Source organism: Phascolarctos cinereus, unplaced genomic scaffold, assembly GCF_003287225.1.
Source record: "Phascolarctos cinereus isolate Bilbo 61053 unplaced genomic scaffold, phaCin_HiC Scaffold_2;HRSCAF=192, whole genome shotgun sequence".
NCBI classification, from domain to species: domain Eukaryota; kingdom Metazoa; phylum Chordata; class Mammalia; order Diprotodontia; family Phascolarctidae; genus Phascolarctos; species Phascolarctos cinereus.
Window position 1 is genome coordinate 51,176,457 of NW_027555625.1, and position 20,042 is coordinate 51,196,498.

Below are 20,042 nucleotides of genomic sequence, written 5' to 3' on the forward strand. Positions count from 1 at the left end.
CCTAAATAACCTTGTACTTATTTTACATATATATATATATATGTGTGTGTGTGTGTGTGTACATATATATATGTATATATATATATACTATATATATATATATGTACACACACACACACATATACACACATGTTGTCTCTTCTAGCTGGATCATAAATTCTTTGAAGGCAAGGATTGCTTCATGATTCTCTTTGTATCCCCAGCACCTAGTACCTAGTAGATGCTTACTAAAGGTTTGTTGATTAATTTGTTTGTTTTGGTCAGACCTTTGATCTGTGAAATGAGCCCATGGATGAGGTAATTCCATCTATCAATGGAAAAGGGATTGTTCTGTAATTTGTAATCTTAGTTATTTAGAGCTCTGAGAAATTAGTTAGATAATGTGCCCAAGTCACACAACCAGTATGTGTCCAAGACTATACTTGAACCTACATCTTCCTAGCTCTGAGAATGGCTTTTTCTCCACCATACGACACAGTCATGCAGGTCTTGCTAAAGTTCAGTAATAATTTTTATATAATCTCCTTCAACCATCCCAACAACTCAGGAAACCTAGATAAGAAAGGCAGCAAAACTAGTCACAGCAACCATTGCTTCTATCTCTTCCATCTTCAAGTCACCATTATTTTTTACTCTCAACCCCAAATTTCTACTTCAGGAGTTCCTGAGATCGGTCCCGGGTCACATAGTTGGAACGCAAGGGTGATAGAGTGGTGATGCTCAGAGAGGCCTTGTAGAATGTGAGACAATTTTCTGACATTTTCTTTTTAAATTCATGCTTCCATAATCTTTGAGGTTTGAAAAGCGCTTTCCTCCTAATACCTCACTGAGGTAGGTAAGGCAAGTATTCTTACTCCTCTTTTTTAAGATAAGGAAAATGGAGCCCAGAGAGACATGCCAAGAAGTCACTCACTCAGTAAAAGACAGAGCCAGGACTCAAACACAGGCCTTCTGAGTGTCAGACTACCTTCTTTTTACTATATAATTCTGCCTTTCTACCTTCTTGGCCATTTCTTGCCTACATTAAACATTTGGCACTTAATAAATCCTAGATTTATAGCTGGCATTATACTGAATAAGCAATTGCCAAATTATAGCCTAAACCTTTGGGGGGAGGGGGGACAAACTTTCCATACCTCTCTGAGGCTTTTTTCAGAGCTATAGAAAATTTGTTTTTTTGTTTTTTGTTTTTAGCTTGACCCAAACTCCATCACTATCCTAGGTGAGCTCTCACAAATCAAAGACGTTTCTCAACTGTAGATTCAAATTGGTTTAGAACAGGTATACTATAGGAGTATTGAAATGACTATAATTTATCTTATTTAGCTCAAGTGCCCATTCATTTCTGAAGGTCATTTGAATTTAGCTCTGCTATTGGGTGGAAAGTAGATTTAGATCGACATCTTACATGATATAGCACAATAAATTCCAAGTATGTAAGTCATGTAAGCATACATGTGTATGTATATGTGCACATATGCACATACATATAATATATGCATATGTATATATTTGTGTATGCATATGTGTATATATTCATGCATATGGTATATATATATGTGTGTGTGTGTGTGTGTGTGTGTGTGTGTGTGTGTGTGTATGTGTGTGTGTATGTGTATTCACCATGAAAAAATAAAGGAGAATGGGATATTACCTCTTTTACAGTTTTGGATAGGAGAAAAAACTCATAACCAAGCATCATGTAGAACCCTGTAAAAAAACCAAAAAAGATAATTTTTCTTATATAAGATTTGATCAACCTTTATTTTAAAGATCATGAATTAGAAGAAAGAGTGAAGTTAGGAAAAATATCTCTCTATCAAACATCACCAATAAATATGAAATCTTACATCAATAGGGAATAAGATTAATGGGCACTCAAAGGATATGAACAATTTTCTAAAAGAGAAATATAAACTATTGTTACAGTCTTTTGTATTCTAGTCTTTCTTCACCCAAAAAGCTGACTATACCCTAGTCTCTCTCTCTCTCACGCACACATACACACACACACACACACACACACCCTTCCATCCTAGTCTCTGGTTTTCCTTCCTTCTGCCTCTGTCCCTTTTCTGGAATGTGTGTCCCCTTCCGCCACATCTGGATCTGCGATGGCTAAAAGGTTTTATGCTGGAGACTTTTTGTTTCCTACCTGACTGCTGCCTGTGATCTCAGAGGTGGGAAACCAGTGTCCCCCATCTGAACAGACCCATATTTCTCCCTATAAAATATCTAAGTTGCCCTTGACCTTGGAACTGCTTTTGCTGCCTGAGCTGCCTTGAATCATGGGGTAAAGATAGATCCAGGAACTGCCATGAGAGCCTCATCTAGGAGTGGAAGAATGGTACATGAGAGGGAACAATGTCTCTTGCATCAAAGGCCCTGGGTTCAAATCCTGCTTCTGAGGCTCACTACCTGAATGGCCTTGAGAAAGCCACTCAGCCTCCCTGGGCCTCAGTTTCCTCATTTGTAAAATGAGAGGGTTGGAATAGGTAGCCTCTGGAGTCCATTCTGACTGTAGGTCTATTGTGCTATGAGCGGTGTGCAAGATCCTGAGAGTAGCCCCTTGTAAGAGCATCACAAACTCTTTCCTGCCATGGCCTAGTGACACCCTTCCCTAGTTATGCATCAAAGGTTAACCCTGACCCCAAGCACGAAAGGTAAGCAGTCTGTCCTACTTTGGAGGTTTGGTTCTGGAGTAGTTGATATACCACCCTAGTACCATCCCCTTGTTGCTTCTGCCTCTGCCTGTACACTATGAGGCCTTCCCTTCCATATGGCAAACAAAAGGTCCCATTTCAGCAAAACCCTTTGAATCCTGGCAAGGACCCCAATAACTGTCAGCCCGTTTTTGAAAAAGTGCTCCAAATCACTAATAATTAGAGAAATGCAAATTAAAACAACTCTAAGGCATCACCTCACACCCATCAAATTGGAAAAGATAATAAAAGACACAAAAATCTGCTGCTAATGGGGCTGTGGGAGGATAGACATGTTCATTCACTAACAATAAAGCAATTCAAGAATCAGTCCAACCATTTTGTTTTCCCCCAATTACATGGAAAAACAATTTTTAACATTTGTTTTTAAAAATGAGTTCCAAATCCTCTTCCTCCTCCCTTCCCTTCCCACCTCATTGAGAAGGCAAGTAATTTAATATATGTTATACATGTGTAGTCATGCAAAACATATTTCCACAGTAGTTATATTGTAAAAGACAATACCAACTAAAAACAAACAAACAAGAAAGTTTTTTCAAAGTTTTAAAAAATGTGTTTCGATCTGTATTCAGACTCCTTCAGTTCTTTCTCTAGAGGTGGATAGCATTTTTCATCATAAGTCCTTCAGAATTGTCTTAGTCTAACCATTCTGGAAAAGAATTTGGAATTATGTGATAAAAGTTACTGATTTGTTCATACCTTTTAATCCAATAATCTGACTACTGAGCATGTGATCCAAAGAAGTTAATAACAGAAAAAATGGTTTTGTACACACCAAAATATTCACATCAGCACTTTGTAATAACATAGCTAGAAACAAACTGTTTGCTCTACAAATGAAGAATAGCTAAACAAATTGTGAATATAAATGTAATGGAATTTTTCTGCATTAAGAAACAATGAATGTGAACAATTTAAAGAAACATGGAAGATTTGTATGAACTGATACAGAGTGAAGAAGAACCCAAAAATATATATTCCATGGCTATGACAATGTAAATGAAGAAACACAAAAGAACAATAGCATTAGCAGTATTATTAGCACTATCAGCAGTAAACCACAAAAATGGAAGAAAAACAAGTACTGTCTGAAGCATTCACTGTTGAGTTTGATTTTATTTAACTTTTCTAAAATAAGGAAGTACTTTGAAAGATGTTGGGAAATTACTGATGTGTCAAAATGAAATATATCAATCCATTAAAATAACAAGAAAAGAAATATGTGAATAAATAGATTCAGCTTGCTCTCTACTTGACAGACTAGGTAGGCTTACACATTGAGATAGTAAAATATTTAATTGGGACAGAAGAACAAAGCAAAGTAATAGCAAATCCATTTCCAGATAAATGCAGCCTCATCCCTAGTTCCCAGCAACTTCTCTAAGACTCATATCTCTGAAATGGGGCAAGGTATCTGTCTCTTTCTGCTCTGTCTCTCTGTCTCTTTCTCTGTTTCTGTCCCTCTGACTTGAATAAGGTACATAGAAACCTTTGGTGCAGAAGTATGCTCCCGTCTCGGTACTCAAATCTCTTTGCTCCATGGGATTTCAAGGATAATGGAGGACTTTTGAGTTCTGAAATTCCATCATGGCAGTCTTAGATGGCCACTAGCTTCTCCTCTTTTCCCCAAAGCCTCATCATCTCTTCATGACTCAATTCCTTCAGTACCAAAGGCACATGGTTTCAAGGGAAATGGAATCCTAGGAAGTTCTCCCGGTGATTGATGACTCTTTGGGTGAGGACATTCTGGGAAATGAAATCAGTCCCCCACCTCAACTATGTTTGATACAAATGCATGGTGTGAAAAGCAAGTTAAAAGAAGCTTGTCATCCAGGATACTTTATGTACCCCATATTTGTTAGTTGAAGACGATAGTCCCATGTCATAAGCTTCAGTCAGCCTGGCTCGCCTAAAGCCATCTGCATCAGAGATGGCCCCAAAACTCTGGAACAAATGGGAAAGGCACTCTTTCCTGCCCTTGGATTTAGTCCAGTGAAGAAGTTAAGGAAGGGGGAAATCATGAAGGACTATGCCCCAAAGAGTCCCTGATTGCTAGAATAATAATAACAATAATCCTTGGGGGAAGCTTGGTGTAGCAATGGATGGAGCACCGGCCCTGAAGTCGGGAGGGCCTGAGTTCAAGTTTGGCCTCAGACCAAACACTTGACACGAACTAGCTGTGTGACTCTGGGCAAGTCACTTAACCCCAGTTGTCTAAAAAAAAAATAACAATCTGTCCTCAGGAACACCACAGCCAGGTCTGGCACCTCTAGTTTTAAGTCAAGACAGGAGCCTACTATGTACCAGACACTATGCTAACTCCTGGGTATTCAAAGAAAGACCATCCCTGTCCTCTAGGAACTTAGGGTCTAAGGTGGGGCTGGGAGGGAGAGAGAGTGAAGAAACCATGGAAACAGGTATGGAAAAATAAGATCTAGACAGGAGAAATTGGAGGTAACCTCGGAGGACATGCATTAGCATTAAGAAGGATCAAGAAAGGCTTCTTGCACAAGTCTGGATTTTAGCTGAGACTTGAAGGAAGCTGGGATGCAGAGATGATGAGAGAGAGAATTCCAGGCATGGGGGATGGCCAGTGAAAAAACACTTGGTCACAAGTTGGAGAAGGAGCCAGTGTCCCTGGACCATGGAGAGGAGAAGACCGGAAAGGTAGGAAAGCTTATGAATGGCTTTAAAAGCCAAATAGAGGAGTTTATATTTGATCCTGGAGATAATAGAGAGCTACTGGATAAAGTTAAGTCGGGGCAAGAGGTAATGAGGACCTGTACTAGGGTTTTACAAAAGCGGCAGAAATGTTCATAGGTGGAGTAGGACATTGGGAAATAATCTGATTGTGAAATGATTCCCTTAGGATATGGTAATAGCACGTTTTTCCATATCCTTCAAGATTTACAAAATAAACCTTCTTTACCACAAATCTGCACTTAGTATTTAGTACATACTTAATAAATGTACTTCGTGGTTGACGAGCAATTTGCTTGATTGAAAAAACAACAAATAACTGAGGGTTAGACAGATATTAGCAAGTGTCTAAGATATATTCTAACTCAGGTCTCGTGATTTTCTATCTAGGGTTCACTCCACCAAAGTACTGCTGCCTCAGAGGATAACTTCCCCTCCATCTCTCTCACTCCAGAGAGTTCACCCAACTGTTGAGGAAGTCAGGTGGGACATAATGTGGAGAACAGGGTCATCAAAGATGTGCCCTTGGCTGACAAAAGTGACAGCTCTCTCGCCTCCAGTCCAGCATCACTGATCTCCAAGAGTCCCAGCCAGACCCATTCCCCCTAGGAGAGCTTTTAATTAATGAGAATCAATCAGAGCAAAGATGAAGAAGTGATAACTACAGTAGGATCTTGGCAGTTGGAGGAATTGAAGGAAGCTCTGAAAAAAGCCTCATTAAAGTGAATTGTTAGCAGCCCCCACCTGTTACCAAAAAAGGCAATTTCATCCTCCACTGTAAACTTGTAAAGTGGAGAAAGCCTTGATCTTGGACTCAAAAGATGTGGTTGTCTTAACTTTGAGGAATCACTTTCTCTCTTAAGGCCCTCAAGTCTCTTTACCTTTAAGAGGGGGAAACAGGAGTTCTTAACCTTGAGTTCAGAAATTTGTTTTTAAAGTATTTTGGTAACTGTATTTCAATAATAATGATTTACTTTATAATCTTATGGATTTTATTTTATGCATTTAAAAACATGATTCTGAGGAGTCAAAAAAAACCCAACCCAAACAACATAAGAACAAAACCACCTGAACTCACTGCATTTTAGTGCAGAACTTAATACTGTGGCTACTTTAGAAAGAAAGAGAGAGCAATGAAAGGAAGAAAGGAAGGAAGGAAGAAAGGAAGGAAGGAAGAAAGGAAGGAAGGAAGGAAGAAAGGAAGGAAGAAAGAAAGAAAGAAAAAGAAAGAGAGAAAGAAAGAAAGAAAGAAAGAAAGAAGAAAGAAGAAAGAAAGAAAAAGAAAGAAAGAAAGAAAGAAAAAGGAGTCTACCGAAGGGGTTCCTGGCAACTCTGTTATTGCCACGACCCCTTCCAGCTCCAAGCCTAGTCCATTTTCCTCTCAGCTGCCAAAGTGACTTTCTTAAAGAGCACCCCACTCAATCAACTCCAGTAGCTCCCTAATGTCTCCAGAATCAAATAGAAAATTCTCTGTTTAGCCTTCAGTCTTTCACGGCCTGGTCCCTTCCTACCTTTCCAGTCTCCTTACACCCTCTTATTCACCACTACACTGAATGACTCAGTTTCCCTGTCCTATTTGTTGCTCTTCACCCACAACCTTCCACTTCCCAACTCCAGGCATATTCGCTCACTGTCCGACCCCCCCCCCCCCGGCGGGCTTGGAACACTCTCCCTGTAAATCTCTGCTTCCTGCTTTCCCTGACTTCTTTCAAGTTTCAGTTCAAATCCTCACTTCTTCAGAAGGCATTTCTCAGTCCTCCCTCCTTTCTTCCCCCCATCTTCTCTGAGATTGAAACGGTCCACACCATAAATGCACATGGTTATTCACTTGTATTCTTTCCTGCACTATGGTGTTGGGGGTTTTTGTCCTGTCCTGTTTTTCTGGGAGACCTATGATCTTTATCTCTATGCCTCCATTCTTCAAGATCAGTACATTTTGCTGTCCTAGTGGCATATTTCCTGTTAATGTCCTTGGTTTTTGCTTCTCTTCTTATAGATTGTCCTTCACTTCTATGTATTTGCATTCCTAATCTATTGTTATTTCTTTTGTTTCTTTGGTGAGGCTTGCAATTCCAGATTCCAGATGTTCCATTCTGCTTATTATTTTTGCTGTGCAGGCCATAAATTCTGCTCTCGTAACTCTCATTTTTCTTTCAAACCACTCAGAAGCTGTGTTTAGATCTCTGAGGTAGTCCCACCTTCTAAAATTCCACAGGATCTTCAGTCTCAAAGTGCTGCATCATTTTTCTTTGTTTTACAGCATTTACTCATAGATGCCTGAACACGTTTACTAGATCTGGAGGTCATATTTCTTTCCGCTGTTACTGTTTTCCCTGTTGATTTGTCTTCTCTTCTTCCTGAGATCTTTGACAATTTGTCTTTTCTCCTATTGTTCACTTTTTGACTGAGACATCCTCCCTTTTGATTTAGCCCTTGGGGCTGAAACTCAAAGCATCTCAGCTTCCTCCCCCTGGACAATTCACCTCACCAGCAGCCCAAAAAGCCTCTACAGGACATTTAGGTGTCCAGAACTGGACCCAGGTGGATCCTGAGTACTTTCCTTCAGTCTTCTTCCTCCATCCGGTCCTGCTCCCTGCGTTCGTCAGTTCTCAGGCTCAGCACCAGCCCTTCGGACAGCTGCCTCACTGGTGCTGCAAGGTTGATTTTTGTAGGTTGGCTCTGGGAGGAGGGAGGGTGGGATGTGGTGTTGAGTTTCATTTCCAGCCCAGACACGTCTCTTATCCCTTTCCCCCTATTCCTGGCTCCCCTGCAGAGACCTTTGGCAGAACAAAACACTGTTGGAGCTTCTACAGCCTGGAGGTCAGATCTCCATGGCACTGGGAAGAGGGGAGAGGAGACCAGGGTATGTGGGTGGGCTAGTGTTACCTCCATGCTGGTAGAGAGGGATGCTGAGTGAGCTCAGTGTAGATGTCATTTTATGGGTCGTTTGGTTGGTTTTTAAACCTTCTTTTGGATTCTAGATGTCCTAACACATGGAAATAGCTGAAGTTCTTTATCTTTGGTGCGTAATTTCTGTTTTGGAGAGGTCTGAGAGATTGAGGGGATCAGAGAAAATGTTTAGTCCTATCTTGTTTATCATATAATTTGGAAGTCCCCCCCTCCACACACACATTCACCCCTCCCCCCACACACAAACATAGACATAGTTTTCACATGTTATCTTTCCCCATTAGAATGAAAGTTCCCTGAAGACAAGGACCATGTTTTTGCCTTTTCTTCACATTCCCTGAAATTAGTACAGTGCCTGACACTTGGTAAATGCTTCTTAATATCTGCTTGTTGACTGGCTCCTGAACCCCTTGCCCTGAGAACTAAAGAGGGTGCCTTTTCTCCCTATCCTGAGTTCCAGGAAACATGTAGCTGTGTCTGAGTCACACATTCCGGCCTCATCCCTGGAAGAAGAAAAGAACAAACAAACCTAAAAGCCTAAATTTCTACCAAGAAGTGACTTGGGCCCTGAGGAGTCTCTGACCTACCAACCCACTCCTCCAGCTCCCGATTCCGGCTAGTGGCCTTTCAGAGCCTCCATCTCTTCAGCAGTCAGCATTGACAAGGACAGGCTGGGGAGCTGGCAGGGAACTGGGTTGGAATTATCTCATTCTTTCCTTCTCATTTCGTTTCACACCTCCAGCTTAATGAGCCCAAACTGCCGGGGGCGTCTGGGTCACACCTTTTCACTAGATTAAAGCAAAACCCAGATCTGGCTGCCAGCAGTTTGCTCACAAAGGGAACTCCAGCAAACTGTGAACGCTTTACCTTTCAACTGCAATCTATTTGAATTGCTAACAGCCTCAGTAGGCTCCCCTCCCCCCACTGGCTTCCCCAAAGGTGCTCACAGATTCTCTGCTGCTCTTCTCTCTCATCCCGACTTTGGAAGGTAGACCTGGAACCTAGCCTCTCACATATCAACTCGATTTATCAGTCAGGGAGAAGGAAATGGGAGCAAAATGTCACTTGGATCATACTCTCCTCTTCTCCTCTACTACTGCATCACCCATCGCACCTGCCCTCCCCATCCCACTGCCTTCTATCCCCTGCCAGCTGTCAGGTAGTGGGGGCCTCAGTCGGTGCTCCCAGCTAGCCACAGTCATAGAAGTAACAGCAGCATCATTAGTGATGACTGCTGCTGCTGCCGCCTAGAAAATCTGTGAAATTAGCAGTCCCCGTGGCCACAGTGCCCACCTCCATCCAGAAGGAAGCATCTTATTAAGACCTCTCTGGATATCAGAGGCCTCCTTGGATTTGACTTCCTGGCCCAATATTTGGTCAATTACTGTCTGCTTTGTCCCTGACCCTGAGCTTGGAGCTGTGGATTATACAAGAGAAAGCAAAAGCATGCCTGCCTTCAGGAAGCTTATAGTCTCAGTGGGGAGATAAAGGAATGAGGGCTGGACTTGCAGGCATTGACCAAGTCACCTAATCTCTCTAACCCTGTTTCCTTATTTAAAATAAGGATCTTCATACCAGTTATTATCATGGTGGATCCTGAGATGATAGATGGGTATGCACCTTAGCACTCGATATAAATGTCAGTTGCTCTAAATATAAGACAATGAGAGCAAAATTAAGAGATACACTGTCTGGCACTATGTGAGTACCTGGAGGAGTGAAAACAGCATTCACTTTGGAGGCAGAAGACATGAATTTGAATCCTGACCCAGATTCTCACTCCCTCCGCAACATTGGGCAAATCCCTCCCTGCCCCTCTTTGGACCCCAGTTTTCCCAGGTCTAGAGCTCTAAGATCTCTTCCTTTTCTTCATCCGATGATCCCTGCACACTGCTGCTGGACCCTAAGAAATCCTCTTTCTAGCTTTTCAGTATATCCCCCATAGCTACCAAATGAAATTGCCATAGTTCAGAAAAAATAAAGAGTAGGGAAGACTTCCCAACAGTTAGAATTTGTTAGGCCTGAAATGGCAAACCGTTCTAGTATTTTTGCCAAGAAAACCCTAAATGGGGTCACAAAGAGCCAGACAAGACTGAACAACAGAACAAAAAGAATGGAAAAGAGGGAACCTTGGCAACAGCTCTTCCTTTCCCCTGATCTGCCGTTTTCAGTCATTTAAATCCTGCCCATCCTAACCCTGCAATATCTTTTATATTCACTCCATCCTTTCTGCTGCCATTGCACACTCCAGTTGAGGCCCTATGGGCTCTTACTTGGACAATTTTAATGGCCTCCTATGCGGTATCCCTAGCTCTAGGCTTCCAACTCTCTAATTCTTCCCTTAGCCTCTGGCTGGAGTCATCTTTCTGATGCATAGGTCTGACCTGTAGTCGAAATGATTCAGCAGCTAGCCTGCCTGGCATTTAAGGCCCATCACAGTGTGGGCTCCGACCTACCTTTTTAGTGTTATCTTGTACTACAATCCTCTACATACTTTAAGTTCAAGCCAATGTGGAATATTTACTGCCTCCCCTCCTCCTTCCACCCACCCTATACACCTTTTCATTCTCCTTCTTCTGTATCTTTATTCATCTCATTCCCTGCACCATGATGGATTCCCCACCTTGAGTTTCTAATCATTAAAATCCCTCCTTTCCTTCAAGGCCCCACTTTGAGGTCACCTCCCTGAATCTCTTAGCCCTTCTCCTCAGATTTCTCGTAGCATTTCGTCTGGATCTCTCCTTCACATTCGGTCTTGTATTATGGATTTGTAGACTTGTTCTATCTGTACTTCTAGATTATAAGCTCCTTGAGGGCAGGGGCTATGTCTTCTTTCATTTTGGTATCACCAGCATTTAGTATGGTGTCTTCAATAAATAGCTCAACAAACACTGTATATCAGGAACTGCTTATTAGTACCTGCAAAATAAAAGTTTGTTGAGTTGAAGTTAACTGAATTTTAAGGAGGTGAGTGGGAAAAGGCTACCATGAACATAGACAAGGAGTTAGGAATGAGCCTATTGTACTCCACTGGGGCAGTAAGTGAAGCAAAGTGATTAGGTCAGATTTTAAGAGCTGATCCCCTGGGTTATGTATTAAGCAGTAACAGAGTGAAAGGTCATGAACACCAGGTCAAGGATCGTAGATTTAGAGTTGGAAGAACATCAGATGTCATTGAGTCCAACCTCCTCATTTTATAGATGAGAGAATTAATCTTGAAGGTAATCAATAAGGAATCACTTTAGAGAAGAAGGATTGGGATCTGGCAATAGATACAGGACAGTGGAGAGAGCTCTGGCCTTAGAGCCATTTCAAATTCCTTCTGTGCCATTAACGAGCTATGTGACCTTAGTAAGTTTATCTCTTAAATTAGGGGCATAGAGTAAATGATTTATACTGTATCTAAAAGATACTGCAAATGATCTGTAGAGTGAATGAAAACAGTAAGAATGGTTAGGAGGCTCTTTTAATAGAAATGAGATAATATGAGTTCTGCACACAGTGGGTGCTTAATAAATATCTGATGTTTTGAGATGTTTTGGGTGATAGTTGGGGGAGGAATGAAGAGGAAAAGGCAAAGCTAGGAAGTGGGACTTGAAAGATGGCAAGTCTACTCACCAAGCAATCCAATCTGATATACATTTGGTAAGCCCTTTCTATGTACAAAGCACAGTGCTAGAGAAAGAAGAAACAAAAAGCAATGAAAAACAATCCCTACCTTTTCAAAGCTAAGATTCTACTAGGGGGATATAACAGCAAACAGATAAACACATACATAATAAATTGAGGCAGGAAGAGCGAATTAACAAGGAGGCAGCATAATGCACTCGAAAAAATGTTGGATTTGGAGTCACAGATCTGGGTTCAAATCCTGACTGTGTCACTTACTATTCTTTTCTGAGCTTCAGTTTCCTCATCTGAAAAATGGGAGAGGGTTGGGCTAGGTGATTTTCAAGATGACCTATAACTCTAAAGCTATGATCCTGCCAGTTGAGGGAATCAGGAATCAGAAACTGCTAGATCATCAACACTCCTGCAACATTCATATGTGTTAATCAGAATGTGTTTCTCTTATATGTGCCTGTTTAAGATGAATATTATTCTGTAGAAAGTGATGGAAAAGCAGAGAAGGAAGGGGGTCTTTGAGAAATAGTTCCCAAATGGAGTTTTTATTCCATATTATTTATGGAATGGCTTCAACTTCAGTCTAGACTCAGTTTGCTCATCTGTAAAATGAGAGGGGTTGGACTTGTTGGCTACTAAGGTCCCTTTCTTCTATAAATCTTCTCTAAATCCTACAGTCTGGGTTTTAGGGTGACAGAATTCTGTGGTTCTGAGCTGGAAGATCTGGTTTAAGGCTGAAAAGTCTTTCCTATCACTAATAGGGTAGTACTTTTGGAATCTTTTGCATGATGTTAAGGCCTAGTGTGAAACACATTGACAGCTGTCCCTTAAGTGACAGGTGTCATCAAAACTTATTAGTCTGTAGTTCCCAACTCCAAAGAGGAGGTTACAAAATAAAGGTGGACTACTTAGCAGAGTGAGAGAGAGAAGGCAGTAACAAAGAGAAGTAAGCATGAATTCAAGCTCTATGAGAGTAGTCATGGAAGGACATCTAGGAGGACTAATAATAACAATGCAACCAGTGGCCAAGGTTCCCCTAAATTCTAAACTTTCATGGATTAAGGTCAGATTTCAGGAGCTTACCCTAGAAGATCAGTATCTCTCATTAGCTCATATAGCCCACACAGCTTTCCTCTAGGAAATCTCCAAATATAGTATCTAGGTTTCCACAAATGTGGGTAGCAATGGCCCCAGGTACTGTTTAAGCACCCATGGTAACTGGTGCTTATCAGATATAGGACAGCCTTTATTTCAGTCTACCAGAAATGCAGAAACCGCAAAGGATGTCAGGAGCTCACAGACAGATAAGAGAAAACACATAAAGCACTCATTGTAATTCATAAGCTCTCCTGAGAAGGGAACCAAATTTGGGGTTAGCAACAAGACAAGAACATAAAATTGTCGGGAAAATACTCTCCCACAAGGTCCTACACATCTCTTTAGAGTTCTCTTTAGAACTCATGGTGCTACCTAGTGGTGTGAGCTCCCTCTGGAAGGCACACACACACTTTGGCATTGTTTGAATAATTCACTGCAATGGGATGGAGGTTGGGGAGGTGGCAGGGAAAATGACACCCTCCTTTTCTCTTTGTATCCTTTATCATGCCTTTAGTCCCTTCCTTATTCTAGCCACATGGATGACTCACTTCTTACTCTAAGAGTTACAGTGCTCAGGAATTTCTCTTTACTCTCTAGGTCAGCTCCTCAGATTCTTGACCTGAAAGCCATCCTTGAGTCAAGCTCTCAATCTGGCACTGACCCAAGGATCTACTTTCTCTGGTTAGAAGACTGTGATCTCAGACCAAGATGCCTAGAATATCCCTCCTTCTTTAACTAAGAGTCAAGGATTTGGGACTAACATTGTGAATGAACTCCCCTCTTGTTTCCATCTTAGGCAAACACATGGTGTTCCTTTATCCTTCTTCAGGATGCCCCTCCTTAACCCAACACTTGCAGTACTTAGGAAGAAAGACACAAGGGAAAAGGTCCAAGAATGGTCTGTTGGCTCTCTTTATAGGCCAGAACCTGTGGTGGCTTCTCTGATAAGAGTCTGTCATCGCAAGAGTCCTAGCCAACCAAATATCTAGTGGCTATCTGCTCTCAGAGAAAGCAAGACCTTAGGAGGTACCAAGGGGCAACTCCAAATCAGCCAATTCTTCTTGGGGCAGCTTTAGTCCTTGAGACCTCATTAAAATTTGTCTTTGTCCTTTTACAAGGTGCAATGGACAGATCCATCTTCTATTTGGAGAGGTGCTTTCAAAAGTCCCAGACAAGGTGTTATCACCCTCTAAGGCTATCAAGTTGATTTGGGAACTCCCCTGATCAATCTCCCTTATGGTCAGATAGAACATAAGAGGGAAATGGAGGAGTGGGATCCTTGCATCTAGAGTTGGAAGGGGCATTAGAAGTCATCTTGTTTTGCAGAGGAGTAAGCTGAGAGCTAGAGAGCTAAGGTTACTTGTCTACACAAGGAATAGTAGTAATGGGCATGGCAGGAAATGGAATCAAATTTCCCTGAATTTTGTTCTATGAGTGGCAAATTTCCCAACAATCAGAGCTGTCCAAAAGTGGGATAGGCTGCCTCAGGAGAAAGTAGGTTTCCTCTCACTGGAGATCTTCAGGCAGAGATCGAATGACTACTTGTTGGTGATGCTGTTGAGGGATTTCCAATGTGTTGGCTGAGCAGCCTCTTATCTCCCTGAGATCCCAATGATTCTGTGACTACACACCCAATGTTCCTTCTCCTGAAGGAAGGCCACGTACCAGTGTGGCACTGGTAGGTCAGGTCTCAGCATCTGTGACCTGGTTTTAAAAGCAAAGTTGTTATTCTAGGGGCCTGGTGCTGCAATATAACCAAGGAGAAACAAGCAACATGATTCCCCAGGGCTGGCAGTGCGGCAGATACAGGGGAAAAGGTGGTACAAGCAAACTTCTCTTTCCAGAAGGTGTAAACAAACAAATAGCAAACCCCTCCAAGGAGAGAGGAAACAGGAGTGATGGGGGAGGTGGGTGCTAATTGCGTGAGGTGTCCCAGTTGGGCAGCCCCCTCCTCCCCCCACCTCATGGTGACAGCAGCGGGTTCCCCCAGCCTCTTGTTTGGGAACACCTTCCTCTACCGAGCAGGGAGAGGCAAGCCTAATAGGGCAAAATTGTTTGAGTACCAGAACATGTCTCCCAGCAGATGAGCTCCGACTTGGCACGGGCCCCTGCTTTCGAGACTCCAGCTCTGCTTCCACACACATGGCACGTCGTCGGGGCGCATCTGCCAGCTTTGCAAAGCAGCTGCCAGAGGGTGGGCTTCCTGCCCCTCCTCCCCCAGTGCCAGTTGGGATGCCAAGCACTGCTACTTTGTCAACTACCTGTGGCTATGGACGCCTTTCCTCGCAGCTGGAAATTTGATTTGTTTCCAAATATTACAGATGATGGAAAAGCCTGCCTCTCCCCTCCTTTTTTCCCCTCCTTCTCCTCCTCTTCCTCCTCCCCCTTCTGCTCCATCTCCTCCTCCTTCATTCTCCTTTATCCGCCATCCCTACCCCCTCCGCCTTGCCCACAGAGCCCATGCGCTCTGCATCCCTTAGCACCGCCATCTGCACCTCCTGAGGATTGACGCCTTCCCATTTCTCATGCCAAATTGTCACCCGCTTGGCTTCACCGGCTTGGCTTCAGTAGACAGCAACAGCTCCTAGCCAGTGCTGTGGGCGGGGATGCCGGGTGGCCTGGGTCCTGTCTGTTGCATGGCTCGGGGGGCTGCTCTACACCTCAGTCTCTCCCTCTATTTGAGTGAGCCAGATGGTGCTTGTTGGCAGAAGCAACCTCTGAAGGCCTCTGAGACACTCGGAGCCTGGGCATGAAGCCTTGGCACACATGGGTTATAGCTGTCAGCCCTCCTAGTGGGAGAGCTCTCCAAGGTGTAGTGACAGGGATAGCGGTGACACCTTTGCCATATCCCTGAGCCAAGAGAAGTGCAGAATCAAGGGATCCGTAGAAAGACATTTCCCTCTCTTACTCAGAAACAGGAAAAGAAAAAAAAACATCTTTTCAGATAACCTGAGAGATAGACAGGACCTTGGGCACCAATGATGCCAACCCTCTCATTTTACACATAAGGAAACTGAGGTCTGTGGAGGGTAAGCGGTTTGCCCAAGGTCAAGTTAGTTAATGTCAGATCTGGGACTTTAACTTGGGTCTCCTCTTCCTCAGTCTTGTTCAATCGTGTCTGACTCTTCATGACACCATCTGGGGTTTTCTTGGTATCAATACTAGAGTGGTTTACTATTTCCTTCTCCAGCTCATTTTACAGATAAGGAAACTGAGGCTAACAGGGTTAAATGACTTACCCAGTATCACACAGACTAGTAAGTGTCTGTGGTCACATTTGAACTCAGTTCTTCTTGACTCCAGGCCTGGTGCGCCACCTTTTCACAGTCTCGGGTTCTACTATACCACTGCCTCTCCATTTCCATTGCTGGGTATCTACAAAGACAAAATAGTCCTCAACCTCAAAGAGTTTACATTCTATTGGAGAGAAGCAAAAATGTGTACAAATAAGTAGGCACAAACCATATCTAGCCAGAGGGATCACAAAGAGTCCTTTGTAGAAGGTAGCACTTGGGCTGAGACTGGAAGGGAGCTAAGACTTCTAGGAGATGGGGGGGGGGGCGGTGTGCTGGAGCCAGCTCAGACTTGGCTAAGCAGAGCCAATTTTCAGCATGAGCATTTATACCTTGGAAATCAGCAAATGCTACAAATCAGAACTTGACTGATTATTTTGTTGGCTGTATAGACTTTGGAAAGTGATGGTGAAAATGTTAATAATGAAGATTAAATTTAAAAGTGTGTCGTGAATACATTTTTCCCTCGAGGGGACATTCACCAGCTCAACCATGGGGTGAGGAAGCAGAACCTGCCCAGGTAGAGGAGAGCTTTTGTAAAATTGTGGAGGCGGGAGACAGAATACCATGTACAGGGAGAATCAAGGAGGCCCATTTGGCCAAAACATGGCGTTCATGGCAGAGTCATAGGGAGTAACTGGTGACTCTTGGATAGGGAAGAAGGCATTAAGCTCCCCATGGGTGGAACAATGCATTCAATTTAGTGCTCCAAAGGCTTCATTGTATGTTTGTGTGTGTGACCTTGGGCATAATATATCACAACCCTTCTGGCCCTGAGATTCCTCACGTGTCTCACTGGTCCAAAGATAGGGGTCTGACTAGATTTCTCTAGGTTCCATCTGTCTCCATAATCCATGATCCTAGAAACTCTGCCATCATTGGAACATAGATCTCTTAATGTGGCACAACAAAGTTACCTCAAGTTTTTATTTCAGGCCCGTGGGCCCGTAGCCGTAAGACTTCTAGAAACATCTTCACCACTCACTGATTTACCCATTGCTCAAACACATGCCACTTAATGCTTGCACACCCATGCACAAACACAGCCTGCCTCACCCCCTACCCCCACACGTGTGCAGCACAAAAGGCAAAATTAGCTCGGAGGCACCAGAGGGGAACAATAGCGTGGATTGGCAATAATGCGTTTGTCAGCTGGGAGACATAACATTTCAATCAAAAGTCACTGGTGTCGGTGGGAGATGCCAAACCTTGGAATTCCTCTTCCGCACTGCTTGTTGTGGCATATTAATGAGCCTGAGCTCAATTGCTTTCAGGCTCCTAATATAGGCATTGATGAGAGACTTGTCATGGGGAGAAAGAATGTGCTCAGAAACTTTCCTCTCTGTTTCTGTTGCTGGCCACAGTGGATTCAGTGCCATTGTTCCAAAAGACTGTGGGTTACTGTTCTCCTTATTGACCAGTAGGCTTGTGGGTCTTTATGCAACCAATGTCTTAAGAGGCCCCCAGGCATCCTGACTGATTGATCAAATTACTTGGCTTAAGAGCTGGATCCTAGACCTGGAATGAAGTCATTTTTCCTGCTTTCCAACAGGAAGAAGCTGTCAAAGACTTCTAGATTTGGAATTCAAATTCCAAAACCTGGGTTCAAATTCCAGATCTGCCACTTGGAACTTTGAGCTTGGGCAAATCATTGACCTTCTCTGACCTTCTGTTTCTTCCCCTGTAAGATGAAAGTGTTGACCTAGATGACCCCTAAGGTCTCTTCCAGCTCTAAATGTATAACCTGGATTTGAATCCCACTTTGCGCTGGCAAAGCACCTCATACCTCTTCATCAGACCCAAGTTTCCTCCTTTGTAAAAATGTGGGTATCGGATAATCTCTAAAGTCCATTGCAGCTCTGAATCCTATAACACAGAAAAGGAGACGATGTAGCCTCCCTGATCATTCTTAGTCAGTTGCTGTTGTTATTTTACTCCTGTCTGACTCTTTATGACCCCATTTGGGGGTTTTCTCAATAAAGATACTGGATTGGTTTGCCATTTCCTTCTCTAGCTCATTTTATGGATGAGGAAACTGAGGCAAACAGGATGAAGTGACTTGCTCAGAGTCACACAGCTAGTAAGTGTCTGAGGCTAGATTTGAACTCACGAAGTTGAGTCTTCCTAATTCCAAGCCCAGCACTCTATCCACTGTGCCACCTAGCTGCCCTCTTAGTTAATAGATATTTATTAAATGCCTTTTCTATGGCCCTGCCCTGTAAAGCGATACAAGGAAGTATTAGATTCAGTTCCTGCTCTCAAGAGGAATCCAAATGGGGAGAAAAGAATAAAACAGTATGGATAGTACAGTACTGAGTTTGGAAGTCAGAAAACCTAGGCTGAATTCCCAGCTCTCCCACTTGCTTTGTATGAACCACAATCTTTTTGGTAGCTTTGGACCTGTTTCTCCCATGTAAAATGAAGGGTTTGGACTAGAGGACTTCTGAGAATACTTCCAGTTCTATGGAACGGGATTACCATTTTATATACAGACATTCCAGGATTATGTAGTGAGATGGTAGCAAGTGAGGCCCACAGAGTTCAGAAAAAAAAAAAGAGATCATCATGAAAGGTCATGATAAGCGTCATGGAAGATGTGAGACGCCAGCTACCATCATAGAGTTGGGATGGACCTTTGGGATTGTTTAATCTGGTATTTCTCAAACAGCTCTGCAAGGAACCATGAAACACAACAAGTTTGTTGTTGGTTTTTTGTTGTTTTCCTGAAACATTAGGCATTAAGAATCATAATTTCAGAGGATTTTACTACAAAGGTTTTGCCAAAGTTCTGTTTTATCTGAAGAGTTCTATCGCCATAGAAAGGTTTGAGAACCACTCATCTAGTGCAACCCCTGGAGATCGTTGGCCCATGGAGGGAAGATAATTGCCCAAGAGCACCTAGGTTGCAAGTTCTAGAGTCAATCTTGGAACTGAAGTCATAGGATAATGTATATGATTTAGCCCTAAAAAGGACCTTAAGGAACATCTGGATCACAGGTTCTTAAACATTTTAGTGTCCTGGACTGCTTAGGTGACAGCTTGGTGAAGCCTATGGACCTTCTCAGAATCATGTTTTTAAATGCATAGTATAAAATGAACAGGAACAGAAAAAAGAAACCAGTGATATTGACATACAGTTGATGTGGAAAGGTGGTCACTGTTGGGGCATTCTTGAAGTGAAGCTAGGGGGCAGGGATGAATGGGGGCCAATTTGGTAGACAGCAAAGAGACAACTAGAGTAGAAGAAGGGTACATATTGGGAAGGCTTGGGAGGGTGGGACCAGAATAGGAAGAGCTTTCTCCCTGATCCCTCCCTCCCTTTCTCTGTCTGCTAGAATGGCAGTGATTTTTTAGCAGCAGGCCTTCCAGGCTACCAGTTTTCCTCTTCATTTTTAAAAAACTCTTTTTTCTATTTTCCCTTCACCAACCCTATCCTCTTAGATAAAAAATTATGCACTTTATAGTTATTTCATTTGTGAGGTAGTGAAGGAAGCAAGCATTTATTAAGTGCCTACTGTGTGCAAGTACTTTGCAAATATCTCGTTTTTATGCTTACAACAAGGTATATGCTATTATTATTCCCATTTTACAGATGAAGAAACTAAGGCAGACAGAGATTAAATGACAACCCAGGGTCACAAAGCTAGTAAGTAGCTGAGGTTGGATTTGAAGTTGGGTCTTCCTGACTCTAGGC